This window comes from Protopterus annectens, chromosome 13.part0 (genome assembly GCF_019279795.1).
Source record: "Protopterus annectens isolate FY-2018-M chromosome 13.part0, PAN1.0, whole genome shotgun sequence".
Taxonomy (NCBI): Eukaryota; Metazoa; Chordata; order Ceratodontiformes; family Protopteridae; genus Protopterus; species Protopterus annectens.
The window spans coordinates 280,933,615-280,960,600 of NC_056747.1; positions in this window are offsets into that span (position 1 = coordinate 280,933,615).

Below are 26,986 nucleotides of genomic sequence, written 5' to 3' on the forward strand. Positions count from 1 at the left end.
GCGGACAGGAGTTCCGCTGTGGCAACCCCTAACTGGGAAAAGCCGAAAGACACAAACAAACTAATTGATACTGTCAAATTCCTTGTAAATATTTGTCTTGTACTGCATCTCATTTTATTCTTACTGTTGTAATGTGGAGATTTTCTCCCCAGGCCACCACTGAAAAAGGGTTATACCCAGTTGGTCCATCCCGGTTTGCAAATGTCAAATAAATAAATAAATAAAATAAATAGCAAGGTAGCTGGTAATCTTATACACAACTACTCCAAAATTATACCATGCCCATTCCAGCATTCCATGTGTACAATACTTAGATGCATTTAATATAGTGTTGCTGGAAGGGATATTAACATATCCCTTCTAACAAAGCTACTTCTCTATAAGTAGTTACATCCCTAGCTGCAACTCTCACCATGGAAGTATTACTAACTATGCACTACTTTGCCTAAGTGATGCTCCCTGCTTAATTTCCTAACTAATGTTATGTTCCTCCACATATATAAATTCAGCTATATATTTGTCTATATTCAAGTGTTTAAAGTCTTGTTCTATTTGATACCATGTATATATTTTTGTTTTTACATTTTTATCGTGTAAATGTGTTAACACTCATTTTTTTGTCAATTTTGTTTATAATTTCTATTACTTATTGTAATAGTTTGTATGTAAGCTTAGACTGGAGCTTTTCTCCGCGGGCGTCCGCTGAAAATGGGCACTGTCACAGTAGGACCATTCCAGTAAACAAATGTAAAATAAATAAAATAAATAATGAATGCAAGAAAATATTTAAAATCTTATATAGGTCATGTAATGTTGTGGGTGATGCAATCATGCAGCGGTCAACACTATCGCCTCACAGAAAGAGATTCTCCGGTTCGGTTCTCGGCTGGGGTACTTCTGTTTGGAGTCTGCATGTTCTCTCTGCATTCATGTGAGTTTCCTGCAAGTACTCTGGTTTCCTCCCACATTCCAAAGAGATCTGTCTGAAGCATTTCTCCCTGGGCCTCCGCTGAAAATAGACTATGTCCTAGTCAGACTTTCTCTGTCAACAGATGTTAAATAAAATGTAATACAGTCACATTCCTTTGTATTTTTTAGCAGTTCTTTGTTTACACATTTACAGTCTGAATATTACTAAGGCTTTTTCTCTAGTCACACACATCTCAGATGTTGTTGATTTTGTCATAACTACTGAAGTTTACAGGCATTATTTTGATAATTTGTTGGCCTAAGCATTGCTCAGATGTAATATTATCCTGAGAATCCTTAAGCTGAAACATTAATATCAGTTTTTCTTGACGCTTCCTGGTTCTGTATATCTATCAGACATACCAAAAGAAATAATAATAAAGTTAAATTAAATCTAGTTTTAAGGAAAATATTTTCTGTATATGTAGAATGTTATTGTTGTTGTTGTGTCTTTTGGCTTTTCCCAGTTAGGGATCGGACTCTGGTCTGCTAATGATTGGCAGTAGATTTTTACGTGCTTACTCAGTTGCCGGCCCTGACGCACAACCTTCAATGAAAGTACGCCCATTCACGCATGTCTCCACACAGAAGACGCTCTAGCTGAGAATTGAACAGGACAACGTCTTAGTGTCAGGCAATAACGCTACCGCAGCACCACCACCGCAATTTTGTGTATATGTAGAATATGTTATTGAAATATGAAAGTGAATTGTTATTGTAGTGTGTTTGAATAACAACTGTGTTTTTGTAGGGTTAAAATAGTTAATTGAATAATTGTTTGATTTAATTGATTTATTTATTTAATGGGCCTACTTGGTTTTGTATAAATGTTGTCATTTTGTGGGGGTAAATTATTCCTTGAAGGCGAACTGAAGAGGTACCAGAATCCTGTAATAAAGTAGTTTTGTTTGGCATTTGTGCTGTGGCTGTGTTTTATTTCTTTTGGTAGTGTTTTTGTTGCTTGTGTGTCTATCATATCTATCAGACATAGCCTTCTGACTGTTCACCTCCTGAGAAGACAGTAACATATGAAACGGCCTGAAACCTACTTCCATCTGTAAGGCAACTTCCTTAGACCCCCTCAATTTCCATATTATAAAAAAGTCCATGCTTGCTTGTGCAAATCTGAGAATCTAAGCCCTCTGGTTTAAAAATGTTTTGGTTCTATTACTTTCTAGTCACCATTGATTGCATCTGATTGCTCGGCACACTTTTCAGAACATAAATTCTTACCCTGTCTCCTTCCTTCTAAGTAGGTACATTCATTTGTATTTCTGTAACAACTTGATTTCTGACTTCAGAACATCTATAACATTGTCATGATTTTCCTGCAACCTGTGCCAAATCATGGTAAAATGGGGCCCCAGGCAGAGTAATGGACCACTATTCCAGTGTCCCTTTACTTGGCTGTCTCTCCCAAGTTACAATAAACACTGTTCAAATCTGTCAGTGTGCATGCAATTTTCTTCTTTAGTTTTACAATTATCACACAGATTTGATTTAAAATCTTTATTTCAAAATTTATAGCAAAAAAAAATAAATAAAACTGATCTCCATTTGCTAAACAAAACAAAATGGTCTGGAATTGAAAACAAACATAATATAAGCAGCAGTAAACATCTGTTCCCTTGAAACTCACATTCATTGAAAATGCATCTTGTTAATGGCAAATTATGTGTACATTTATATCCACAGACATTCTCTAAACCCAGCAATTACAGCTGCATTAGTGACTGCATCCTTCACAGCTGTCTGTTTTAGTAACAATAATAATGACCAAAGTAACATATTTCAAATTTGTTTCATACAAGCATACATGTATTCCAGTTTAACACACACACACACACACACACACACACACACACACACACACACACACACACACACACACACATACACACATACACACATACAGACACTCTCTTTCTAATCCTGCAAAACTAGATTGTAAAAACTGTTTAAAATGACCAGATGATAAGAGTATATGTTACTTTCTTCCAAAATAGCCCCCTGTCACCACCAGCAGTAATATCCACTTTGTTGAATGTGTACGCCCATTATTGTTCTGAAAAAATAAATCACATGCAGTTTATTGGTAACTTTGGGTGAACTACATGAAACTGTAAAAAAATCACTAGCATCATACCATACGATCCAGCCATGTGTAGCACAATTGAAATAGAAGAGTATTTATGACAGCACACAAAATATTAATCAAATTATAACATATTCTAAGTCAGTATGCACAATCTCTGCAGAAGTAGACATCGGAATAATTCCACATTAAAGAGAACTGTTACTAATGTACAGGTTGCTGCTGGGAAACAAGTTTGCATTTCTGTGCTTCGTCTACAAATGCAGTGTCTGCTGAGCTTGAAGAATAAATGGCCTGTTTTAAAAACCTGATGTGTTGGTGACATTGCCATAACATTTTCTGAACTAGATCAGCTATGCAGTAGGGAATGGCTGGCAAACAAGAACAACAGGTTCATAGATACTAGGCATGCAGTCATGGAGACTAATAAGGAGCCTAGCCTAGAGTCCCAATTGTTCCAAGTCACTGCCTGATTAACTGACTTGCTCAACGTCACACAACAGGTAAATGAATATGGAAAGCTTCATACTCTGCACCCTTGCCACAGGACGAAGCTCGTTAACAGTTGGAGCTTTAGTCCTCTACGCTAACTACCAACATAGCAGTCTTTCACTAAATGCTGAAATTCTTTACTGTTTTCTTTTCTGTTCTTTTTTTGTTTCTAAACGTGTAATTTTTTTATTACTTGTTTCTGTTCCCCTTTCAACCGTAGCTTAGGTTTTCACTTTTTTTACTTCTTTAGTTCTTTCTTTTTATTTTTAAGTTTATTTTCTAATTTGTTGTTTCAGTTGTTAGCTACAACTGTGACATTCATAACTGCAAGTGCATGGTTACAACAGTTATATACTAAATGTGGTAATTATTCAGCAAATTTTGACGGTCACGAAACATATTAGTTTGTTTATTAATTTGGTTGTTCATTTTCCAATACCCATTTTACCCTTGTCAAGGCATTTCTGAATGATATGTAGAAAATTAAAATGACACAGTGCATCAACTACTATGTAGTAAAGAACATATTGCAACAGCCAAAAGTGTAATACAGTCTAATGTTAGTCAACAGCTATGTATTCATAAAATGATTCACAAAAGAACATGAAATGGTAGAAGATTTGTGACCGCGATGGAACAAGTCACATTTCCCTTTTCATGTCCATGTGTCCCCTCTGCTTTTCTCTGCCTCACAAAACAAACATAAAGTAATGTCTTTATGAATTAAATTTGTTGTCCTGAGCTCTACAAGCATTATAGTACACTTCATCTTTCTAGGCCACAAATAAATAAATAAATCCATTGCTGTAGTCATCTTGAATATGAGACAAAAAGCAAGCAAAACAGAAAACAATATAAAATAAAAGTCTACAAAATGAAACTATTATCATCCCCTTCGGCAAAAACAAAGTGCCCACAAATTACCACATAGATTGTAATCTATTAAGTACGGAAGAAGTAATTAGGGACCTGGGGACCCAAGTTGATAGCAATCTCTCATTCGACAACCACGTGGCCAAAGTGGTTAGAAAATCATTTTATATAGCCCACCTAATCATGAAGGGATTCGCATCTAGATCAGGGGAGGTCATCGTGCCTCTTTACTCATCCCTCATCAGGCCCATAACTGAGTACAATGCCCCTTTTGGGATGTACCTTACCAGACACCTGCAGCAACTGGAAAGACCCCTAAAGTACCTCACCAAGAGGATCAAAGGGCTCAAACAGATGCCATATGCTGCCCGGTTAAAGAAACTCCAGCTCTACTCAGTGGCATACCGCCTGCTCAGAGGCGATCTGTGCCTGACGTATAAAGCCATGTCCAACCCTGAATTAATGGACATGCTGCACCTCAGAAAATCCAAATCCCATCGAGCTACGTGCTCGAGAGACTTGAACCTCAGCACTGAAATAAATAGGACATGCTGGCGGGACAGATTCATAACCCAGAGGCTCCCTTCACTCTGGAATAAAATCCCAGTCCAGGTTAGGCAGAGGAATCTTGATGAGTGGATGGGAGAGCGTAGATTTACTCTGGGTATCACTTCTGTGTCACTGTTAGACAGATGCACAGTATACTAACCTCGGAAAAGGGCATAGCAAAATTCATTTTAAAATGGGTGGTGAAAGCCAAACACACTCTGGCTAGGCTTGTAAATGGCCTAGGGCAGATAGCCTAGTATGAACCTATGAACCTATGTTAGGACTATTTAGTGTTTGGAGTAATAAAATGCCTTTAACAGATCTTAACCACTGGACTGCTGATAAGGGGGATTCTAAAAGAAAATTATATTACATAAAAAATGTCCATTTAGTTTTTAACCAAAGCAGCTCTACTAGACTGGAATAATCATATTCAAACTGAAACATAGCAATGTTTTAGCTATACGATTCAATGCACTTCATATAATGTGCAGGCTGCTAGAATCAAACCTTGGCTATGTAATATAGTTTGTTTTCAGATCACTTCCTTAAGTCAGTGTGCTTCATTGCAACTAGATAGATAGATAGATAGATAGATAGATAGATAGATAGACAGATAGATAGATAGATAGATAGACAGACAGACAGATAGATAGATAGATAGATAGATAGATAGATAGATAGATGGCCAGACATATAGAAAGACATTTTATATATATATATATATATATATATATATATATATATATATATATACACACACACAGACATACATATATAGGCGTTCAGATGGATTGATGGATGGAGTGCAAGTATGAGAAAGTGAGAATGAGAGAGGAAGAGAGAGAGAGAGAGAGAAGTACCTTGTGGTTGTAATAGGCAGTAATTAATGAAGCAAAATATGCATATTCCTCCTGAGGCATGGACATATCCCATAATGTACATATTACACTTTGAGAGGCAGCATTCTTTATCTCTCTAAGAACAGCAACTGCCCCATGTTCCAATGTTGTCACGAGTGTTGCTACTCTGCGTAAGCAATGCAAAATGCATTTGGCTTTGCACATATGGATTTTTTTCAATAGTGCTTTACGTAATACTGTAGCATACAGCTTTATAGCTGCAAACAATCTGTATCTAGAGCAAAGAGAGGCAGAAAATGATATGAAAATGGTGCAAATGGACCAGAAAATATGTAATTTGTTTCCCTGCTGGTGCAGAAATGTAACAGTACCTGCTGGATTAATAAACTGTGATATACTATGATAATCTTAGTATGTGCTGTGCACCTTTAATTTAACATTTACAATAAACACCAAAGCTATACATGCTGGAGGAGGGCGACTAGACTGGATGCTTGAGAACAGAGTCGGGATCCCTAGTTAAATATGTAAATACTTGATTTTAATGACATCAAGTATATAAAGTCAAGCAAGTCTGCAACCACGTTATTTAATTTCTGTGTTCCCTAGCACAAAAAATTAGCTACCATGTTAACTAGACATATAAAAGCTGAAAGCAGCAAATATTCACTGAGCAGTAAATATCAGAAGGTGACATCAAGGTTAAAAACACTGCAAATATTTTTTAACACTTGCCAGATGCAAACAGAATACAAAATATTTTGGTTTCATATCTAATCTCAGCAATGAGTCTATTCTGAATGCTCCAAATGTACAAGGCATGACTTTGCAGCACCAAAGAAGTAATGAATTCAAATGTGACTTTTAAACTTTGGAAATAATTCCAAAATATGAATTAATGGACAAAGAAATGAAAAGAGTAAAACCTTAAACCCTTAAATGAGCATGAAGATATGAGAAAGTAATTTACAACTTAACATATTTTGGAGTGTTATAAGACAACAAATTAATACAATTATATACAACAAATGAATGCAATTATAAAGAAGAAAAATGGAAATTAGCAAGCAATTATATTAAATGTAATAGTGCACAATATCCCAAGGTACTATATTTACAGAGAAATACACAGTGAAATAAGTGACTGCATTTCACCAGGTACTTCATGCATCAACTCAAATATAGAGCCTTGGGTAATCACACAAACCATTTATATGGCAAGGTAATGTTATTAGATCAAAGAAAATCTTCTTCACTCATTCCGCAGGAGAGAATGGATCCCTCAGAAGAAAATGTATTACTAAGTTTAAAAGTACAGAATACACATATTTTGAAATATTCAGTCACAGCTTATTCATCCTTATTGGGTATAGTTTGGAAGATGAGTCCCTGAAAATATTTTATGAGACAAAATTCCATACAGCGACCTTCTCATGTCACAAATGCAAAATATCTACATACAATGCTTTGTTACTTTCGTTGATCATTTTATGATATATATTTTTGCCTTTGACCATGCAGTCCCAATAAGAAATGACTACCCTTTTGGAAGGCAGATGTAGTCATTACAGTTTGTAAATGCTCATGAAATACTTCAGTGTACTGTTAGCCATGAATAGTATTGTTGCTACACAGAAGGTCTTTCAGTTATTTCCTTATGTACTAAGAATTAAAAAGGCCAGGCCTATAGCTAAAGAAAAGAATATAATTCAGAAATAAAGTCACCTGAGTCAACAGAACAGCTTGTAATTTAAGCTGCACTATGACCCAGGAAGAGCTCTTAGTTGTTCTCCATATTCTAAGTAAGAAGTATTGCACAGGAAACTTAAAACTGTTCCATAGGCATGAGGTAACAACACTGAATGCTTTCACACCATCTTTAGTAAACATAATAACCTGCAGCAAAAGGAGTCAGTAGATATAAATTTACTACATGGAATACATCCAGCGATGACCACCTACAATGTCTTTCCAGGATGGCCATAAAAGAAAACTGTGTGTACAACACAGTTGATTGAAGCCCAGTCTCTTAAGCTGGCCCAGCAAAGCTAGTTAAAAGAAACACAATAGTGCCCCTGGGACAGGCAGTTGAAGCTTTCCATGAAATGGCAAGGTCACTCATTTTTCTTTTTTTGTAAATTTCTGTTTTTGTGGTGGGGGGGGGGGGTTGTGTGTGTTTTTTCATATGTTCATATGTTTGTAATTTATTATGGAAAAGGATAGAATGTTAATGACTATTATAGTGATAGGTTGGAAGTAGATGGATAAAATAATATAGATCATGATGAACTGCATTCAACATATGATGAACAATAATGTAGAGTATGGATGAGTTGCACTGAGTGGCACAGTGGCACAGCAGATAATGTTGTCACCTCACAGCATGGGGTTCTCTGGTTTGATTCTTGGCTGGGGTGACTTCTGATCAGAGTCTGAATGCCCCCCTTGTGTTTGTCTGGGTTTTCTTCTGGTGCTCCATTTTCTTTTTCAAAGACATGCAGTAGATGGAATGGACACTCTAAAGTGGCCATAGGTGTGAATATGTGTGTGTGCATGTGTGTGATACAGAGGAGAAACCAACTCAGAGCTACTCACCCAGGTGTGTGAACACTGACTCTAAATTATAGTCACTGCTGATGGCTCACCCTGACCCCATGTGCAAAATACTCAAACACATCTATTTTATAGCTTCAAATTGTGAAGTTAGTCTGCCATTTTTGAATGTTTTTGAATATTAAACTGATATAGACTTTACTGATAATCCACTACAATATTTTCAAACATAGTCATTTTTACTTGTAAAGGGCTGGATTCAGAAAGGCTTACTGAGAGGTGTAAGCCTTAACTCAGAAGGTTCATGCACCACAATAAGCTTTTCTGTTTTAGGGATCTGTCTCTAAATATGTCTCCCCTCCCCCCCGGTGGGGGCCACAGTGCTTAAAGCAGTCATGCTGGGGAAGCTGCATATTGATGTAGCAGTCCAGGAGACTGGTTAAAGCTAATTAGCCATGTGCTCTCCCCTCCATAGACAGATTCAGAGAGCCATTCTCCTATGTAATTTTTTTTCCTCTTGGACGAAAAATGAACGCTGTCTTGGGTTGTCTGTGACTGTATATGTAAGTTCATGTCTGTAAGGTCATATTTGTGTGTGTGTGTGTGTGTGTGTGTGTGTGTGTGTGTGTGTGTGTGTGTGTGTGTGTGTGTGTGTGTGTGTGTGTGTCTGTTTAGGTAGTTGTAACTAACAGCACAGTGTCTGATTTAGAAATGTGGTAATGAGAAGCTAATGAAGTGTTTTACCATGTTTTTGAATCAGAGATACTCCTTATGGAGCTAATTGATCAACTCACTTTGGCTAATTAGCATGGGTGGAGAGAATTTTTGTGAATCTCAGGGAAAATTTATATTACATAATGTTAATAAGTATTAAGCAGTATCTGAGGCAGTCTAAAACATAGTCTCACTTCAGATGTGAGTACATTATATTGCTTGTATTTTATATTGATCTTTTAACGTTAGATACAGTTATATCACAGTTTAGATTGGTTCTTTTAGTTTTCTGTTTTGTATTTGAATGTAAAATGTTTGATACGTTAACGCTGGTGAAACATTGCTGTAAGAGAGTTAAACTGGTTTATTCACCTGACTAAATAAAATGAAGATTACATGATCATGATGCTAATTTTTGTATGCCTCATTTATTTAAATAAACTAAAGAATGCAAGTCCTGGAGTCCAAAGTAGGAAACTTACAGAATTTCATATAAAATTGAAGTGCTTTTCGCCACCGTAAATACAGTAACTTCCTCAGAAATTATGTTACAACATACAAAAACTTTTTGTATTTTGTAACATAATTTCTGAGGAAGTTACTGTATTTACGGTGACGAAAAGCACTTCAATTTTATATTACATTCTGTAAGTTTCCTACTTTGGACTCCGGGACTTGCATTATTTAGTTTGTTTTAGTGTTTCTACATTGTTTACCAGCTTTTTTTAGTGATTTATTTAAATATTCTGTGCCTTCATGATGAATGTTACCAAATGCTGTTTTCAAAAGACCCATAATGGTATGTCATGCAACAGTTTGTTTTAGATTAAAAGGCATTGTTTGTGCATAATTTTACATAAATGGCTTATACGGTATCTAATGTACTGGTACAGGCATTTTCTTATTGTGTTACAGAAGTTTCTATAGAGCATTGCTAATATTTTATGCACGCTACACAATTTCTCTGCTATATGACAGTCTTCAGAAATCTGAGTCAAATCCATACAATACTACTATATAACTAGGACCTAAATCAACAGCAACCTACTCATGCTATAGGAATATCTCTGGATTCAGCTAGAAATTTATTTTTTGTGACAAAAGTAGCAGTGCTTTGAGGACACTGCTTATAAATATAATTGGCAGAGGGCACAGAAGCAGCCAAATTCCCAAAATGTGATTTGTTTTCCCTGTTGTTCTTAACCCTGCTGGAATTCCTGCCTGTTACAATACCCCGCTCTGGTTTTCTTTCTGTGTTTATAATCCTTATTGAAACTGCACTTTTATTTTTACAACTGCTAACTCTACATATTCTCTGTCACTCTCTCATCTCACAGTTTGCTCTGTCTCACTGTATTGTCCTTACACTGGTTTATTATGTATTTTCTCCATCCTTCAGAACTAAGTCAGTTCTACATTCACTAAATTATCTTTTATTATGGTTAGAATTTCTGTATTTCTACTACAGCTAGCAGGTACTGCCTTACATAGACCCAGCCTTTTACTTTTCTGTCTCTCTCTCTCACACACACCTTAGCCCACAAACTACATCATTTTCAGATCTATTGAGAATATGTTGCTCATCAATGTACAATAGATATGATACCTCCAGATTGTTCACTCAAGACCTTTTGCCTTATGTTATGAACCAGCATCTAATAAGAACTATCAGCCTCATTAATGAATCCTATGTTTCCTCAGTGCAGTTAGCCTATACATCTCTCACAGGCTATATACTTGGTGATAAATACTCACTCTAGAATATAATCTTAACTGTTAACAGTGTCATTATTTAATAAATGGCTGACATGGCCATCACTGCTGTATGGGGGGTAATGGAACCTCGTAACTCCATCATGCCATCCCAAAACCCACTCTACCTTTACACGTATAAACTGTGGCACCACTCCAATTAATCATGTAATGTTAACTGTTTGTGTTTCATATCCAATGTAAAAGCAAAGATCATTTACCACAACTTATGCCCAAACCAAGTTCAATGGCTTTCCAGTAGAGCTGTTCTGAGCATTGAAAGTTTGACACCAAATCTCATAATAAAGCTTTTCAAAACATACTTAAACAACAGAGCAAATTGACCAACTTTAATTAAAGACACATCGTCCCTCCTCAAGCTACTAGAAGATAAATGAAAAGCAGATAAACAAACGTGAACAGTAATAATTGCCTCTGTACACTTACATATCTTCTGTATAGTTCTGTACAACAGAAACATTCAGCACTCAGATGACTCTCCCTGACAACTGTTTTGTCAAACTATCAATAATACTATATATATATTGCAGTTCTGTTGTGGTCATCAGTAGTGAGAGTTCACAAAATACTTCATCTACAATTCAAAGTAAACTAAGACATGTCTGTATAATCACAACTCAGGCAAGAAATGAAGGTATGAATAGCTGTTGACTTTTAATACACTAGTTTATAAGACATAAACACTGACTTCCACATGCTGGAAACTATGCATACTTGGAACTATAGGATCCCCATTGGCTGCAGGTGGTAGCTCTTTGGTTCATCTGCATCATTCCTGTGATTCTTTAGATACTCCTAGGATAGTAACACACAATAACTACAGAGAAAGGAACAAAACTACATTTACAACTAAACCAACAAGACAGAAGTGATTGATCTGTATTTCTGAATATTAAGCATTTTAACCTGTGCACATTTAATTGCATGTATGCATTTACCCTGAGATCTAGAGGTGACACTGATTTGTTATTGTTGAGATTCTTTGTGGATTCCAGTTACTATAAGGCTTACACATGTGATCCTGAGTGGGCAAGCATGTCTGCTTATTACATGTCATGTCATGCTCACGAATCAAAGTATGTGTGTGTGTGTGTGTGTGTGTGTGTGTGTGTGTGTGTGTGTGTGTGTGTGTGTGTGTGTGATGACTCACATGCTAGAGGAATGAGAACAGTAAGAAACATCAGCATTATTGGAACTGGATAAGTAATATTAAACACTAAATTTGTTAAGGGAATATCTCTGTATAGAATTTAATGTTCTCCCTCCTTCTCTTTTCACTTTGTCTATATAAAAATATAAATACGCAAACATATTATATATAAATATATATATATATATATATATATATATATATATATATATATATATATATACACACACACAATCACAAATGCAAACAAATCCCTCTCTTTACATACATACACACACACACACACACACACACACACACACACACACACACACACACACATATATATATATATATATATATATATATATATATATATTCACTTCAGAATGTTGAATTTCCAAAACTTCTAATTTTATATGGTCGAGACCATATGATTGAAGTTTTGAAATCTTAAAACTCTGAAATGAATAAAAAAAAATACAAAACCAAGTTTCTCAACGTTTTTGCAGGGAACCCCCCACATCCTTGCTACTTAAATATACCAACTCCAAATCCCACTAAATTGAAGAAAAGGGAAATCTCCCATTCTGTGCAGTATGCAGATCTCCATTCAGAATTTCGAGATTTCAAAACTTTGATCATATGGTCTCGACCACATGAAATTCAAAGTTTTGGAAATTCGACATTCTGAAGGGAACCCATATGTGTATATATATATATATATATATATATATATATATATATATATATATATATAATATATATATATATATATAAAATATGTGTGTGTGTGTGTGTGTGTGTGTGTGTGTGTGTGTGTGTGTGTGTGTGTGTGTGTGTGTGTGTGTTTCAATGAGGCCGACACATCCAGTTTGCTGTTGTTGGGTTGTGTGTGTGTCAGATTCTTGTCTTATATGTATATGATTGGTCTCCAGCAGCATAAACACAACTAGTTAAACATTTAGATCATAGAGCATATCCTTAATCTGAATGCACTGCAACATCTTTATTTGTATGAGACCAGTGTACACACTGCTCTCAGGAATTTCTCCTTCCTTACTATATTGTGTGTGCAGAGTTAGTATATATAAGTTAGGGTAATACATTGCGCTTGTGCTGAACTTCTCCCTAACAGTACATCCTTCTCTGTCCCAAGAACATTGCTAGTATTCTTAACTCCATATTCTCCTCAAACTTCACCCCACCCACCACTCCTCTGTCCCCCATTCCTTTGTACATCTCCCATCTAAAAATCTCCTTGGACCTTGTCATTTTCCAAAATTAGAAATAAATGTTCCATGGGTCTCGACAGTATCCTCTAATGTCTACTGAGAACCAGTAAATGCAATGTACTAAAATTGCTCCACCAGTTCTCCAGCACAAGTCCCTCCACTGGTTACAACCCTGAGGTAGGGAGATCAACAGTTATGGTGCCCTTGCATAAGCATGGCCCTTTTTCTGATCCTGGGAATAGCAGGCATATTAGTTTTGCTAGAGTTATTTGCAAGGCTATAAAACTGGAACATATTAAAGCTGACCTCATATCCTTCGCTACACACCCATTTGTCTTTGTAAAATGCAGATTATGCCTCTTCAGCCTTGGTTGAGTTCTTCATTGACAGGATTGCTAAGACCATGCAAAAGCATGTTTCATGGTATATTTGTTGCGAAGTAAGTTTTCAGTGGAATGAGTTTAGATGAAATGAACTTTGCATGAAATAAGTTTTTGATGTTATATCCTCAATAAAACAAATGTAGATTAAATGGGCTTTCAATGTTATGATATAGACCCCATAACTTATAGTAGGTCAAAACCAAAGAAATAAATAGTGCAGGCAGTGAAAAAAGGAAGTACCAACTGACAGTGTCAAAAAAAATTCCACACAAGGGTCTGAATAACTTTAGCAAGATGGTTTGTAATTTTTTCTTTCATTTGCAAACATATAGACATCATCAAAATGTATTTTTAAGGTGTACTTTGTCTTGAATATTTGATTGACTGTCAGTAATGTCATTAATCAAGGCTTTATATACAGGGTTGTATGTAGTTTGTTGTATGTAGCTGTTTCTGATGAAGTCTCATTGAAGTGATCCTTGCTGCTTCGCGTCTGCAGGTAACCAGTTCCAAACAGACAGGCAAAGCCTAGACATTTCTCTTTCTCCTGTGGAGGTTTTAAAATGAGGTCTAATGAAGGTAATGCTTTCTTATTGGATGTTTCTCAGTATGTAGATAAGCTCCTCGAATTGTAATTTTGTTTTCGGGGGTGGGGGGAGGGGGCAGAGTCACATTTTTAATAGCTTGTAGATTTCAGAGCTAAGTAGAAATGTGGCTCTGTCATTTACAGGTAGCCATTTATACAGCTGTAGAACTTTGCTGTAATGAGTTCAAGGTTCTGCAAGAACAAATCTGCAGATTTTGTTTACAATAGTTTGCATTTTACAGGTGTTTGAACTGGAATGTCAGGTTACACAAGAAGGAGCCTATAGTCAGTTTTAGGGATGAGCATATTTTTAGCTACGGCATTATGAGCTGTAAGTGTAAGAATGTGTGAGATTCTATAGCATCATTTTCATTGGTGGAGTGTTTTACTAATAATATTGCATGTATGCTTGTCCAATTAAAAAGTGGGGTCCAAGGTGATCCCTATGTACTCCTGTTCTGTTATAAGTGGTAGTGGCTTGTTGTCTGTTATTAGCAATAATTAGATTTGGGAACTTATGGAGTTTTTACAGGGTTCAAAATATTACAACTTACACTTCAGAAGATTGATTAGGAGAATATTATTTTGTAAAGTGGCATATATCTGTTGTAATTCCTGTTGAATGGTGATGTGTTTTGATATGTGCATTAGGGGATAGATAGGGTAGGTGTGTGTGTGTGTGCGTGTGTGCGTGTGTGTCTGTGTGTCTGTGTGTAGGTGAATTGGTGTTTGAGCCCATGAGTGTGATTAGGTGAGTACGCATGTATTTGTGTGTATGGGGTGTTGTCACAACTCTATATTCCCCTAAACTAATGACAAAATCCTGCAGTAACGGAAGGTGTGGAACACTAGACACTAAACTAATGACAAAATCCTGCAGTAACAGAAGGTGTGGAACACTAGACACTAAACTAATGACAAAATCCTGCAGTAACAGAAGGTGTGGAACACTAGACACTAAACTAATGACAAAATCCTGCAGTAACGGAAGGTGTGGAACACTAGACACTAAACTAATGACAAAATCCTGCAGTAACGGAAGGTGTGGAACACTAGACACTAAACTAATGACAAAATCCTGCAGTAACGGAAGGTGTGGAACACTAGACACTAAACTAATGACAAAATCCTGCAGTAACGGAAGGTGTGGAACACTAGACACTAAACTAATGACAAAATCCTGCAGTAACGGAAGGTGTGGAACACTAGACACTAGGGATAGTCTTCATATCATGCCTTAAAGGCACTAACAAGATGGAACAACATTTTGCAGCATGAAAGACATAGGGCAGGGGGAACACTAGACACCAGGGATAACTATTTCTATTATTATTATTATTATTATTATTTATATTATTATTATTCTAATATGTCATTACATCCAAGTGACGCCTCCAGTTGCATCTGCAGTTAATTCCTATTGACGCCTCTAGGCATCAAATATTGCTTGTTCATATTTGCATCAATAATTCCAAAACCATGCTAAGTACAAGGTTTTAAAAGATTTCATCTTAAAGCTTAGACAATGACAAACTCAACTGCATTAATACTTGACCTCTGTCTAATGCAGGTAAATAGATATTAACTGTTGTTTTTATGATAATAATTTATACAGATATAATTTTCACATTTTTCTAAATATCTTAACAACCAAGTAACATAGACGGAACTCGTTAGCCTCATATGAAAGCTCTCAGCTAGACGAATAAACTGGTGCTGAGAGTATGTATGTAACTTGAATGGTTGCTGAAATATTTAAGTTGTTTACAAAATATTACAAATGTAATAGTTGCTGTGTTTATTTTGACTTATAAAATTTGGTTTAAGACCTAGAACCTAAAGAATACTACCACTATAAAATAGTTTGTGCTGAAGAATTTGCCATTTATACTTCTTTCATAACCCCCATGGTTCAGGAAATATGTACATTTGTTTGAAATGTGACAACATAATTTGATTCTGTCAAAAGGCTTAGGCTCTGCCCATTGGAAGTTACAGTGGAAACTTCCTGAGCTCCAGTGGAGTGAATGAGTTAAAGGCACTTAGCAGAATGCAAACCCTGTACCCTCAGCACAGCACTTGAGCAGAGACTTATCTCTTTGTACCACTACTAGATAACAGGGGTAGTTCTCACGTAGTACTAAGGTGGTGCAGTGGTAGCGTTATTGCCTCACAGCAAGAGGTTCTCCCATTCGATTCTCAGCTGGAGCGCCTTCTGTGTGGAGTCTGCATGTCCTCCCTGCGGTTGAGTGGCATTCAAAAGACATGCGTAGAATGGGTGTGCCTTCGTTGAAGGTTGGGCATCTAGCTGGCACCTCGGCACCTGTAAAAAAAATCTACTGCCAATCATTAGTGGACCTGAGTTCTGCTGTGGTGACCCCTAACCAGGAAAAGTCGAAAGAAAAACAACAACTAAGTGCTTGAAAAAAAAATTAAAGTAAAGGGATTGGGGAGGATTCAATCTCTGGACACTTAATACAGTAAGCAGGAGCCTTAGCCTTCCACACTAACCAACGAGTTAGTGTAAGAGTGTATTTTTTACAGAATAAGAAGTATAAAACTCTAACCCCTGGCAATATTCACTGAGTACAATGGTCCATGAGTTATGAGAGACAGGGAGTGTATAAGAAGCAATAACAGGAACAGTCTGTGAAATCAGAGACAATTGATAGGGATGGAAGTGTGTCTTTATAGGGGGAGGCTTCAGGACAAAGCCAGGATAAACATTAGATGACATTGGGGAAAATGTTGAAATGATATTGGACTCACTTAAAAAAGCTAATAGAGGAGCACATTGTAATACACTTTTCAAACAGTAAGAAAAATGACAGTCTATAATCGTCCATGATGTAAAAAGGCCAGGGGAAAAGGGGATACATCAGAAACATTATGTCAGCTTAGGGACAGGATATATGTCAGTCTGTGTACATGTGTTTGAATGTGTGTATCTATATGTGGGGAAGAGTGGATGATGGGGTGGTGCCTTTGTCTACATGATTCATGGGCCTCCAGTGGTGACTACTACAGGAAACTGCTGATTTGCACTCACAGTAGTTAAGGGCAATTCAGAGACATGCAAATTAGCCAATAATGAGGTCTTTCCTTATTGTGGCTAAAATGTCATAATTGCAATTTGCTGTATTGTAGAAACAGTGCTTTTTAGCAACAGCTCTCACCGCTAGTGGTGGTGTTCTTTCTAAATCCTCTGGGAGTGGAGAAGGTAGCTACTATGGTTTTACGTGATGGACAATAACTAATTACTTAATAACTCTGTTAGACATTTTAATGTCTGTTAATTTGGGTAATGATGAATTGAATGTTTTAAATAAAGGTTTTTCATTTGTTCCAACAAACGTGAGAACCAGAGAGAGAAAACAACAGTTGAGGTAAAACTGTGGATTAAAATGATAAATTTGTCATATATTATGGAAAATATTTATGTGGTTAACCCAGACAGGGAAACTGCATTATAAAAATCTAACACTTAACCCTGCTTTGCAGCCAGCTATAGCAGGGTTTGAACAGTTGTGCAAGTATGAAACTGGAAGTTTATTGATTGACAGCGCAAAACAGAAGTGGTACAATTCGAATAATAATAAATTTAAGTCCCTGAGACATTTTCAAAATAAAGGAAGTTTATATTATATGAATGCTACTAGAAGCACAGGCTTAGTTAGTACTAACCAAGACGTTTATGGGAAGAAAATAATGAACTGTTTCAATAAACGCCGCCTCAGGGTGATTTGGTCACATTGATAAATGTTGATCTAACACTCTGATCCCCATGTAAAAATGGGAAGAGGGGAGTTGATGACATTCTTTATGAAATAAATTATTATGAATAATTATTAACATATATTAAGATGTTAGGTATTAAGATATTAAGATATTTAGAGATGTCAGTTTGGGGAACTGATTTGATGTTAAACTAACTTTCCGCCTTAGATCTCAAACATTTTTTCCGTTGTATTTTGTTTTCTGAGCTATTTCAATACACCAGAATAACTCTTAGCACTGTTATTCAGTTTTAATTTTTATTCACAAAATTACCATCATGGGGCCTGCCAAGTTAACATGTTATTTCCCTGCTTTCATTGCTCCTTCTCAGAACTAATTTCAAGGCTTCTTTACATGAGTCATGCCAGACATAAGGAAGTTGTAGTGTTCTCTCATTTCACTGAAGTACAATGGCATTAGTGTGAGTCTCAGTTATCTTACATGTCTTCTCTAAGAGGGCAGCTCTTATTTTCCCCTGACTGACTCTCATTTATGCTTCTCTCACAGCCTATTTTACACAGTTCACAGCAGTTATACAGTTTAAGCCAAAGAAAGCTGCTAAACTGCAAGATTTTGTAAGGGTAAAAACCTGTAGTTCTTCAGTTATCTACAGAGCCCCCCCCCCACCCCACACACACACACACACACACACACACTCATTCTCAGGTGTTAGAACTGTCTCTGTAGTCCAGTGGTCCCAACCACCAGGCCACGGACTGGTACTGGGCCATGGATTATTTGGTACCAGGTCAAACAGAAAGAATAAAAAACATTTTATGTTGGGCACCTGACTGTTCAGAAAAAAGTGTATGTGTATGTATGTGTATGAGTGTGTTAATGTTTCTGTCTGTGTGTGTGAGTGAATGCATGCATGAAAGCAGAAGGTATGTGTGTGTGAAAGCAGAAGAGACTGTATGTATGTATAAATGACAGTAAGTGAACAGTGAGATTGACTAAGACATTATTTTGCACTCACTAAGCAGCGCTTTTGCTGTTTTAGCAAGTGTAAAATAAAAATAAATGAAACCAAAAAAAGTGTGTGTGTGTGTGTGTGTGTGTGTGTGTGTGTGTGTGTGTGTGTGTGTGTGTGTGTGAGAGAGAGAGAGAGAGAGAGAGAGAAAGTAAAGAGTGAGAGGTTTGTGTACCTCTCAACTATACCTCTCAACTTCTCTGCACAAGAAATCTGGACATAGCCACAAATAACGGGGGACAAATGACCAAAAATAAGGACAGGTTTTAAATATTGCTCATATAAACTTAGAAAGTTGCTAGAAGAACAGGGTTTCCATTAGCATGTATTATCTGAATGATATGAAGTCTGAAACCCAAATGCCTGTCATTTAATGTCTTCTATCCCCAGTCATTTGCCAGAAAACTACACATTTTATGAAGATGGGACCAAATATAGGAGCCAAAAATCTGGACAATTGAAAGGTATGCTCTGTTGACTCTTAGCTCAAGATATCTGGATAAACCTAAAATAAACAGGGGACAAAGGCTCAAAATAGGAACATATTTTACTTGATTAATAGCATTTGTGTTAGCATAGATTTTCTGAAACAGATGTGTCCGTGAGAGAATGAGACTGACAGTAAAGAGGTATATACGCATACCTCTGGACCTTTCAGCTGAAGAAATCTGGATAAACAATAAAAGAAAGAGGGAGCAAAGGCTTAAAAATAGGATCTGTTCTTAAAAAAATACAAACTTGCTTAAATAAAAAAGATTTGTGTTAGTATGAATTTTATGAAGAAAATAATAGTCTGAAACTCAAATCTATGCCATAATTTAGTAACTTCAATCTCCAATGACTGGCAACAAACCAAATGTTTTAGGGGTAAGTGACCAAAAAGTAAATGCCTGGATATTTTTTAAGTATTATATTTTGAATGTAAAATGCTTCCTGCAACACCATTAACATATACTACAGCAACTTTAAAACATTAGGCGGAGGAACTATTTTACATGAAAAATATATACAAACATAATATAGTACTTAAAAAAATAAATAAGTTCAACACAGTCATTTTACAGAGAGCCCATTCTCCAGCCTAAGTGCAATAATGCCCTCCAGGGTGTGTGTTAATGTGTAATTAACACCCTCCCAGGGGTGTAGAGGCCCTTCACCTGCAGCGTCGGGCCTCATAACACCCCTGGGTGGGCATTAAGTAGACAGTAACACACACCCTGTCAAGCATTATTGCTTGCTTATTATGCGTGCGTGATGGCCAGTCCATGGAAAATTGTCTTACATGAAACCGGTCGATAATGCAAAAAATGTTGGAAACCACTGCTGTAGCCAATGAACCTTGCTGATTCGTGTGTAAATGACACTAGCTACTGAAAAGGAAAGGATGTGAAAATAATTCTGCTATTCCCCAGTGTCTGTAGTGGGAAAACCATTTTTTTTTTACTTATTTATTCTGAATATTGTGGAATTAAAAAAAATGGGATTTACTAGTTGCAAAAATATTTCATTTTTATTATAACTACTGTAATGTTTGTTTATCCATTCCAATACCTAACTGTTCTACAATTCTACTACAAAATATGAGTAACATTCTCATTTTCAGTTTATGTTATCAGGAGTTTTTTTTTTTCTCATCTGGGGAGCCTTCTATGCGGAGTCTGCATGTCCTCTCTCTGTTCACATGGGTTTTCTATGGATGCTCTGGTTTCCTCCCACTTTCCAAATACACACAGTAGGTGGATTGGACACACTAAACTGGCTGTAAATGTGAGTGAGGGTGCATGTGGACAGTATGGAAGAACAGCAGTGGCATGGCTAGCCAGCCAGTGGTGTGACCATTGGCTGTAGATGATTGCTACTGTTTATATGACATCCAACCCCATGTGCAAAAATGGGAAAAAGGAATTGTGGATGGATGGATGGATGGATGGATGGATTCTAATTATCCTTCCTCAGTCAGCATCAATGGTTCCTGTACTGCCCATGTAAGAAAGGGCAACATCCATCACTGCTCTGCTCCTTTCTAATGCAACAACTTAGAAGTGGGACCAACCACAGCAACAGACTGAAATGGACATATATGTTAAAAGTACCTGACTCAGCAGTTAAGGAAGTGAACAGAACTTCTGCAGATCATAAATTAAAATAAATAAACATCATATAATGTATCTAGCTGCACTTTTTTGCAGCAGCAGCAGAAAATCAAAACAATTATATAATATGTTTCAGAACAAATAGATAATTGCTTTGACTTGCAAAGTAAAAAAAAAAAAAGTGAGCCATTGAGGTAACGAAAGATGCACTTTGTAGCGACTACTTCTCTACATGTCTCGGTGAAGTGATATAATTTCCCTGTCAGCAAAGGGCTGTAAATAAAAAAAAAGAGATGAGAGAGACAAAGACAGAGACAGAGAGGACGTTAGTAGTATTTCTTGCAATGGTGGCAAGTCTCCCCCAAAGTTAATGAGACCTGAACCTCTGGGCTAAATGCTGGTTGAGGATAAGTAATAGGATCACATGATTTACCAACTTACCAGAGCACTGAAGCAGCTGAGAAAAATTGTTGACACAGTCCCTGGCACCTGCTGACATCACCTTGTGGGAAGTATCTAACAGGAAAAACTACAGATTTCTTTAAGTGTATGCTATGTTATGCATGTGGAGACAAAGTCCTCTGCTAAAGCATGCACAGACTTAAGCATAAAAATGTGTTAGGACTTTCCCTTCCTTTGATTCCAAGGAAAGGAAAGTTTTATGAAGCAAAGGCTGATTCTTGATAGCCAAACCATACTGGAAGGAGAAAAGAAACATTAAACTGCAAGTGAGGGTGTACCTTTCCTTTAATGGAACTGTTACACACTAACAGTAATGCCAGTGAGTGTTTCATGTGTTTTCAAGTGGATCAGTCAAAACTGGAACATTTTTGGTATCCCTAAGATACACAAAAATGTTATGGACCCGCCATATTGTCCTAATGCTGTTGCAAAAAGAAGCAAAGCTGAAGCCCTCACAATGTATTTTAATATTTGATTGAAACCAACTGTACAGGAAATCTGGTCATACATTAAAGATTCATAGCATTTTTATACAAATGCAAAAATCTGCAATGAAAAGAATATTTTCACTAGGTACTATAGACATTACTGCTCTGTATTTTTCAATTTTGTACCCTCAGGTACAGATATGTTGAGATGTTGCCTGTCTAGAGTTTAGCCCTTTTAACTACAGGGATTGAGACTATATGAACATTAAAGGAAATGTTTCTTCCAAACAACTATTTCTGTTTTAGGAAAAAAGTATTACCAATGACTACAAGGTGTAGTAATAAGGGCAGCAGTGGCCCTTACCTTTGCCAAGCTTGTTACAGCAGACTGGGAATTAAACTGTTTGTATAACAGTACCTATTCAAACAGATTGAGATTTATGTCCACTGTACAGATGTCTTATATGAAATATTGGTTGATGCAAAAAAAAAAAATTCAGTGAATTTGTTGCATATTTAAATTCTGCCACATCTTTTCTGTTTTTACTACTCGGTGCTATTAAAATGTAGAATGTTTTGAAAAACCTGAATTTTCAAATACACACATTCACTTTAGAAGTGGAGATTTTAACTATGCAAAGGAAAGTTTAGCAAATTGTTTTCCCAGGTTCAATACTTCTGACAAGGTTTTTGGTGATGAATTGAATGTATTGAAACACCTTGTTATTGGCAAAGTTACAACAGTGAATATCTGTAATAAGTTTGTAAGTGTGCAAAAGAAAACGGATCAGGGTTACGCATTCCAATTCTAAAGAGTTATGAGGCATTCAATAACAGAGTCATAACAGGAAAACAATATAGGCAAATCCAGATGTGTACAGAGTATTAGGAAATGAACTGAAATTTTTAGATAAAAGAAATATGAATAGTAAAACAATGTTAGAGCAAAACGAGAATAGTATAGACATGAACTGGTGGTATAGAGGAATAACGCCCTGCCCATGGCCGGGCAAACTGAGTTTGATTAGCACTTTGGGTGCTTGATGGTGCAAACTCATAGGATGGGGGAGTCTAGCCTGGGGAAGGGAGCATGTGGGTGGAGACCTCACTAAGTCTGAATGATCACCAGGCTCTGTGTGTGTGTGTGTGGGGGGGGGTAAGAAGCAGGCTGGAAGACCTAGGGTAGGTGCATAATGTCAGCATTCTGGTAGGGTGAAAGGGTAAAGAACTGTTGATCAGCTGCTGTGCAAATTAAGACCACTATTGCACTGTGTTTCATGTCTCCCTAAAGGATACCCGTTCTCCCTCGGTGATAGTGATGTGCATCATAAGGGCAACTCCTTGAGAGAATGGGGCCAACCCAATAATAGGGTTATGTTGGGAACAGCCTGGCAGGAGCAACTGAAGGATTCAAGGGTTATATGAACATGGTAACCGGGGAGAACAGCTGGAGAGTTATACAGGGCTGGGGGGGGGGGAGCATAGTTAAAAAAATACTTGCACTTATCCCTTCTGATTTTATAAGACACACAGATTTATTAACAAAGGAGCATCTGAGGTGTTAATCTCACATAAACAGAAATTACAATTCTGCTGTATGCTTTGTAATTTATAAAAATAAAATATGTTGTTACCTATATGAAATGCAATTCATTTTATACAAGTAAATAAAGAGGAAATGTTCTCAAATAATTTATGATCATCAGTATGCTATGAAAGTGAGCTATAACTTTAATACACTTTATAAACATTCTGCATTATATCAGAATTACAACTAGTTCCTATTTTTGTATTAGATTATATAGAATATAATGGGGGGAATCTGGATATAATGCTGGAACAAAAAAAGTTTGTTTTGTTTCTGGTAGATGAGATTAAACACTAGTATTTCTCACAGAGTAAAAAGGGGGCATCAACATCAAAAGCTTTTTAAAAACAAGACCTGTAAGATGAGGGCATGAGAGTTATATGCATTATATGAACTGATAAAGTTTATTTTGTTTTATTACCTCTTATGTGTGAATTCTTAAATAACATTCTAATTAATCAGCACATTAATTAACTTAAAGACACTGATCAAGTTTTATCAAATCAGGTGATTTTACTCAGGTACATGTAAAGATTGTGTTTAGATAATGCACATTTCTGAAGAAATTTCTAGGTGAATAAAAGCACTAAAATCATTACATGTGGTGTTGGCTCTATTATTTTTGAATGTTCTTTTTTGTTTCTTTGTTATATTGTTTAAAGTTCACAGTATATCCATAATTCCAATGTTCATCTTTTGGTGTTGATATATGTTTATATGTGTGTGTGATACACACACATGCACGCACACAAACTTCACTATGAGTGTATGTATATAATCTTCACTATATGTGTGTATGTATGTGTATGCATATTATATATACATATGTGGTTACAGCTCAAACTGTTGTAAACACATTTGACAGAAAAGTTTTTGAGGAAGTGAGAACCATTGGAACCACAAAATATTGAAAGCATATTTGACTGATTACTCAAGTGACTAAATGTTTATTTTATAGTGGTTTTAAGTAGAAGTGAGTAAGAAAACGAAAGTTTGACTGAAAAGGTTATAGTGTTTGGAGTGTATGTGCAAGTGTTTGTGGGTTAGGGTTAGGGTAAGGGAATAGGTAAGTGTTAGGTAAGGTGGTATAATTGGGTGAAGCCCCCCCCCCCAGCTAACACATGTGTGCTAACCCTGCCCCAACCTTAACCCATCACTTTACTATTACTAAAAACCCTTTATTTCACAGTACCATTACCAAGATGATGCAGTCTCAGTTTTGTAGTTGTGGTGTATGATATATTTTATTTTTAGTTAGGTAGCATTATTCAATGATTCGGTATTATGAGGTTTCAGTGTTTTGTGCTTTCAGTTTTTTTTTTTTTTTTTTACATATTTTGAGTTTTAAATATTTTATGACATATATGATAAAGATGTTCCTTCAAAAATCCCAGAATATTGACCTTTTCTGTCTTGTGCCTCTGAACCCCCATTATATTATATAACCAACTCTAAAGCTGCACTAATAATTTGGGGTTGCTCCAGAAAAGTATTACATTATATTACATGTATTATGAAGAATGGCAGAGAAGCAATCTTGGGAGCCATTAGACACCTTTAAGAAAACATTCTTAAAAGTTCTTGATAGACTTTTCAAGCAATTAGTGGTGTTCACCTCCAAATCGTGCAGGGCCCTACATGATACTTGTAGTATAAAGAATAGACTTAACTGTAGCCAGAGAGTTGTTTACATATGCAACCAGATGTCTTATGATGGTATTGGTCTGAAAAAGAGTACTATTTATAGCATACAAGATGGAAGCAATTTTTTTTGTACTGAATGCTACTACACTGCACCGTTTTGCATTTAGCTTGAGACCATTGCATTTAATAATAATAATAATAATATACATTTGTTAACCAGTTAGGCCCAAGTCCACTTTTAGGGACAACCTGAGAACAATATCTGGTTAATATTCTTGCACAAGGCCACACAGTAGGGAAACAAGGACTGTGGGAATCAAACCCTGTACCACAGGAACTACAGCTCACAGTCTTAACCCTCTGTGCCAACTAACAGAATTTTCATAAAATACATTGGCTATGAAAAGAAACTGTAAAAATACTTATGTTAGCATGCAAAGTAACTAATGTCTCCAATCAAATGGAATTAAATTTGGTGAAGTACAGCTGAATTCATTAGTGTGCAAGTTAACCACGCATTAGTTTGAAGTTTTTTTATTCTAAACCATAAAATATTATCAGGACATTATTTCCTAAATTAAAGAGGTTTATATGAGCACAAGGAATTATAAAAAAGTAGGTTTTTGAGCCAATTTTACATTCTGATAAATAGATAATTATACACACACTGCAGTTTTGCATTTCAAAAGGGGGTACTTAATATATGAATCAGTAGGAATTCATCTGCACTCATATTTTCACCGTTCTGAGAATTCTGTGTTTGGTTGGATATATCACTGTTTTGAAATTAGCCATTTTCAAGTTGACTGCATTCAGTTTATACAAAAGAGATGAAAGTGTGTGTGTGTGTGTGTGTGTGTGTGTGTGTGTGTGTGTGTGTGTGTGTGTGTGTGTGTGTGTCATAGCTCTCAACCGATCAGAGACAAATCTCAACAGAATCGGGGACAACTCCTCAAACAATCAGGGACAATCAGGGACATTTTTTAAATATTTGTACTATTAGCTTGAAACATTTGCAGAATTAGAGAATGTGGATTAATATAAATTTTCTGAAGTAAAACATCTATATGACACCCATGCAACTGGACAATAGAGGTACGACTGCTGAATCCTACACAAAGGCACTTTATAAGCACCTATACGAGTGCATGGATGTTGCTATCCCTAACAGAACCAAGAAGCTATCCTCCAAAAAAAGGAAGCCAATCTGGTGGTCCCCTGCCATAAACAAACTCTACAACAGAAGAAAGAAACTGTTGCAAAAAAGAGTAAAATCCCATGACTGGAAGAACTCCCTGGTCAGCCTCAGTAAGAAGCTGAGATCCCTCATAAAAGCCTCCAAAGCTAGTTATGAAAACAAAATCACCACTGATTCTAAAGACAACCACAAAGCATTCTACAGCTATGTCAAGAATCTCAATGGCAACACTCAGATCTGCTCTGAGTTACAGCACAATGGCACTAAATATACAGAACCAACTGATATTGCCAACATCCTGGCAGATAGGTTCAGTGCTAACTTTACCCCCCCACCCATCCACCCCCTAAAGGGTCCATCTCTATACCGGAAGAATGCAAAGCTCCTGTAATCACGGCTGCATAGGTAAAAACCACACTCTCCAAAGCCAAGAACACAGCATCTATGGGTCCTGACAACATCCCAGGCTGTGTTCTACATGAACTACAGATCGAACTGGCACCCTACCTAAGCACCATGTTCAGTCACAGCCTCATCTTAGGCTTTGTGCCCACTGAATGGCGTACAGCAACTGTTATCCCACTCCACAAAGGAGGATCCACCACGGACCCC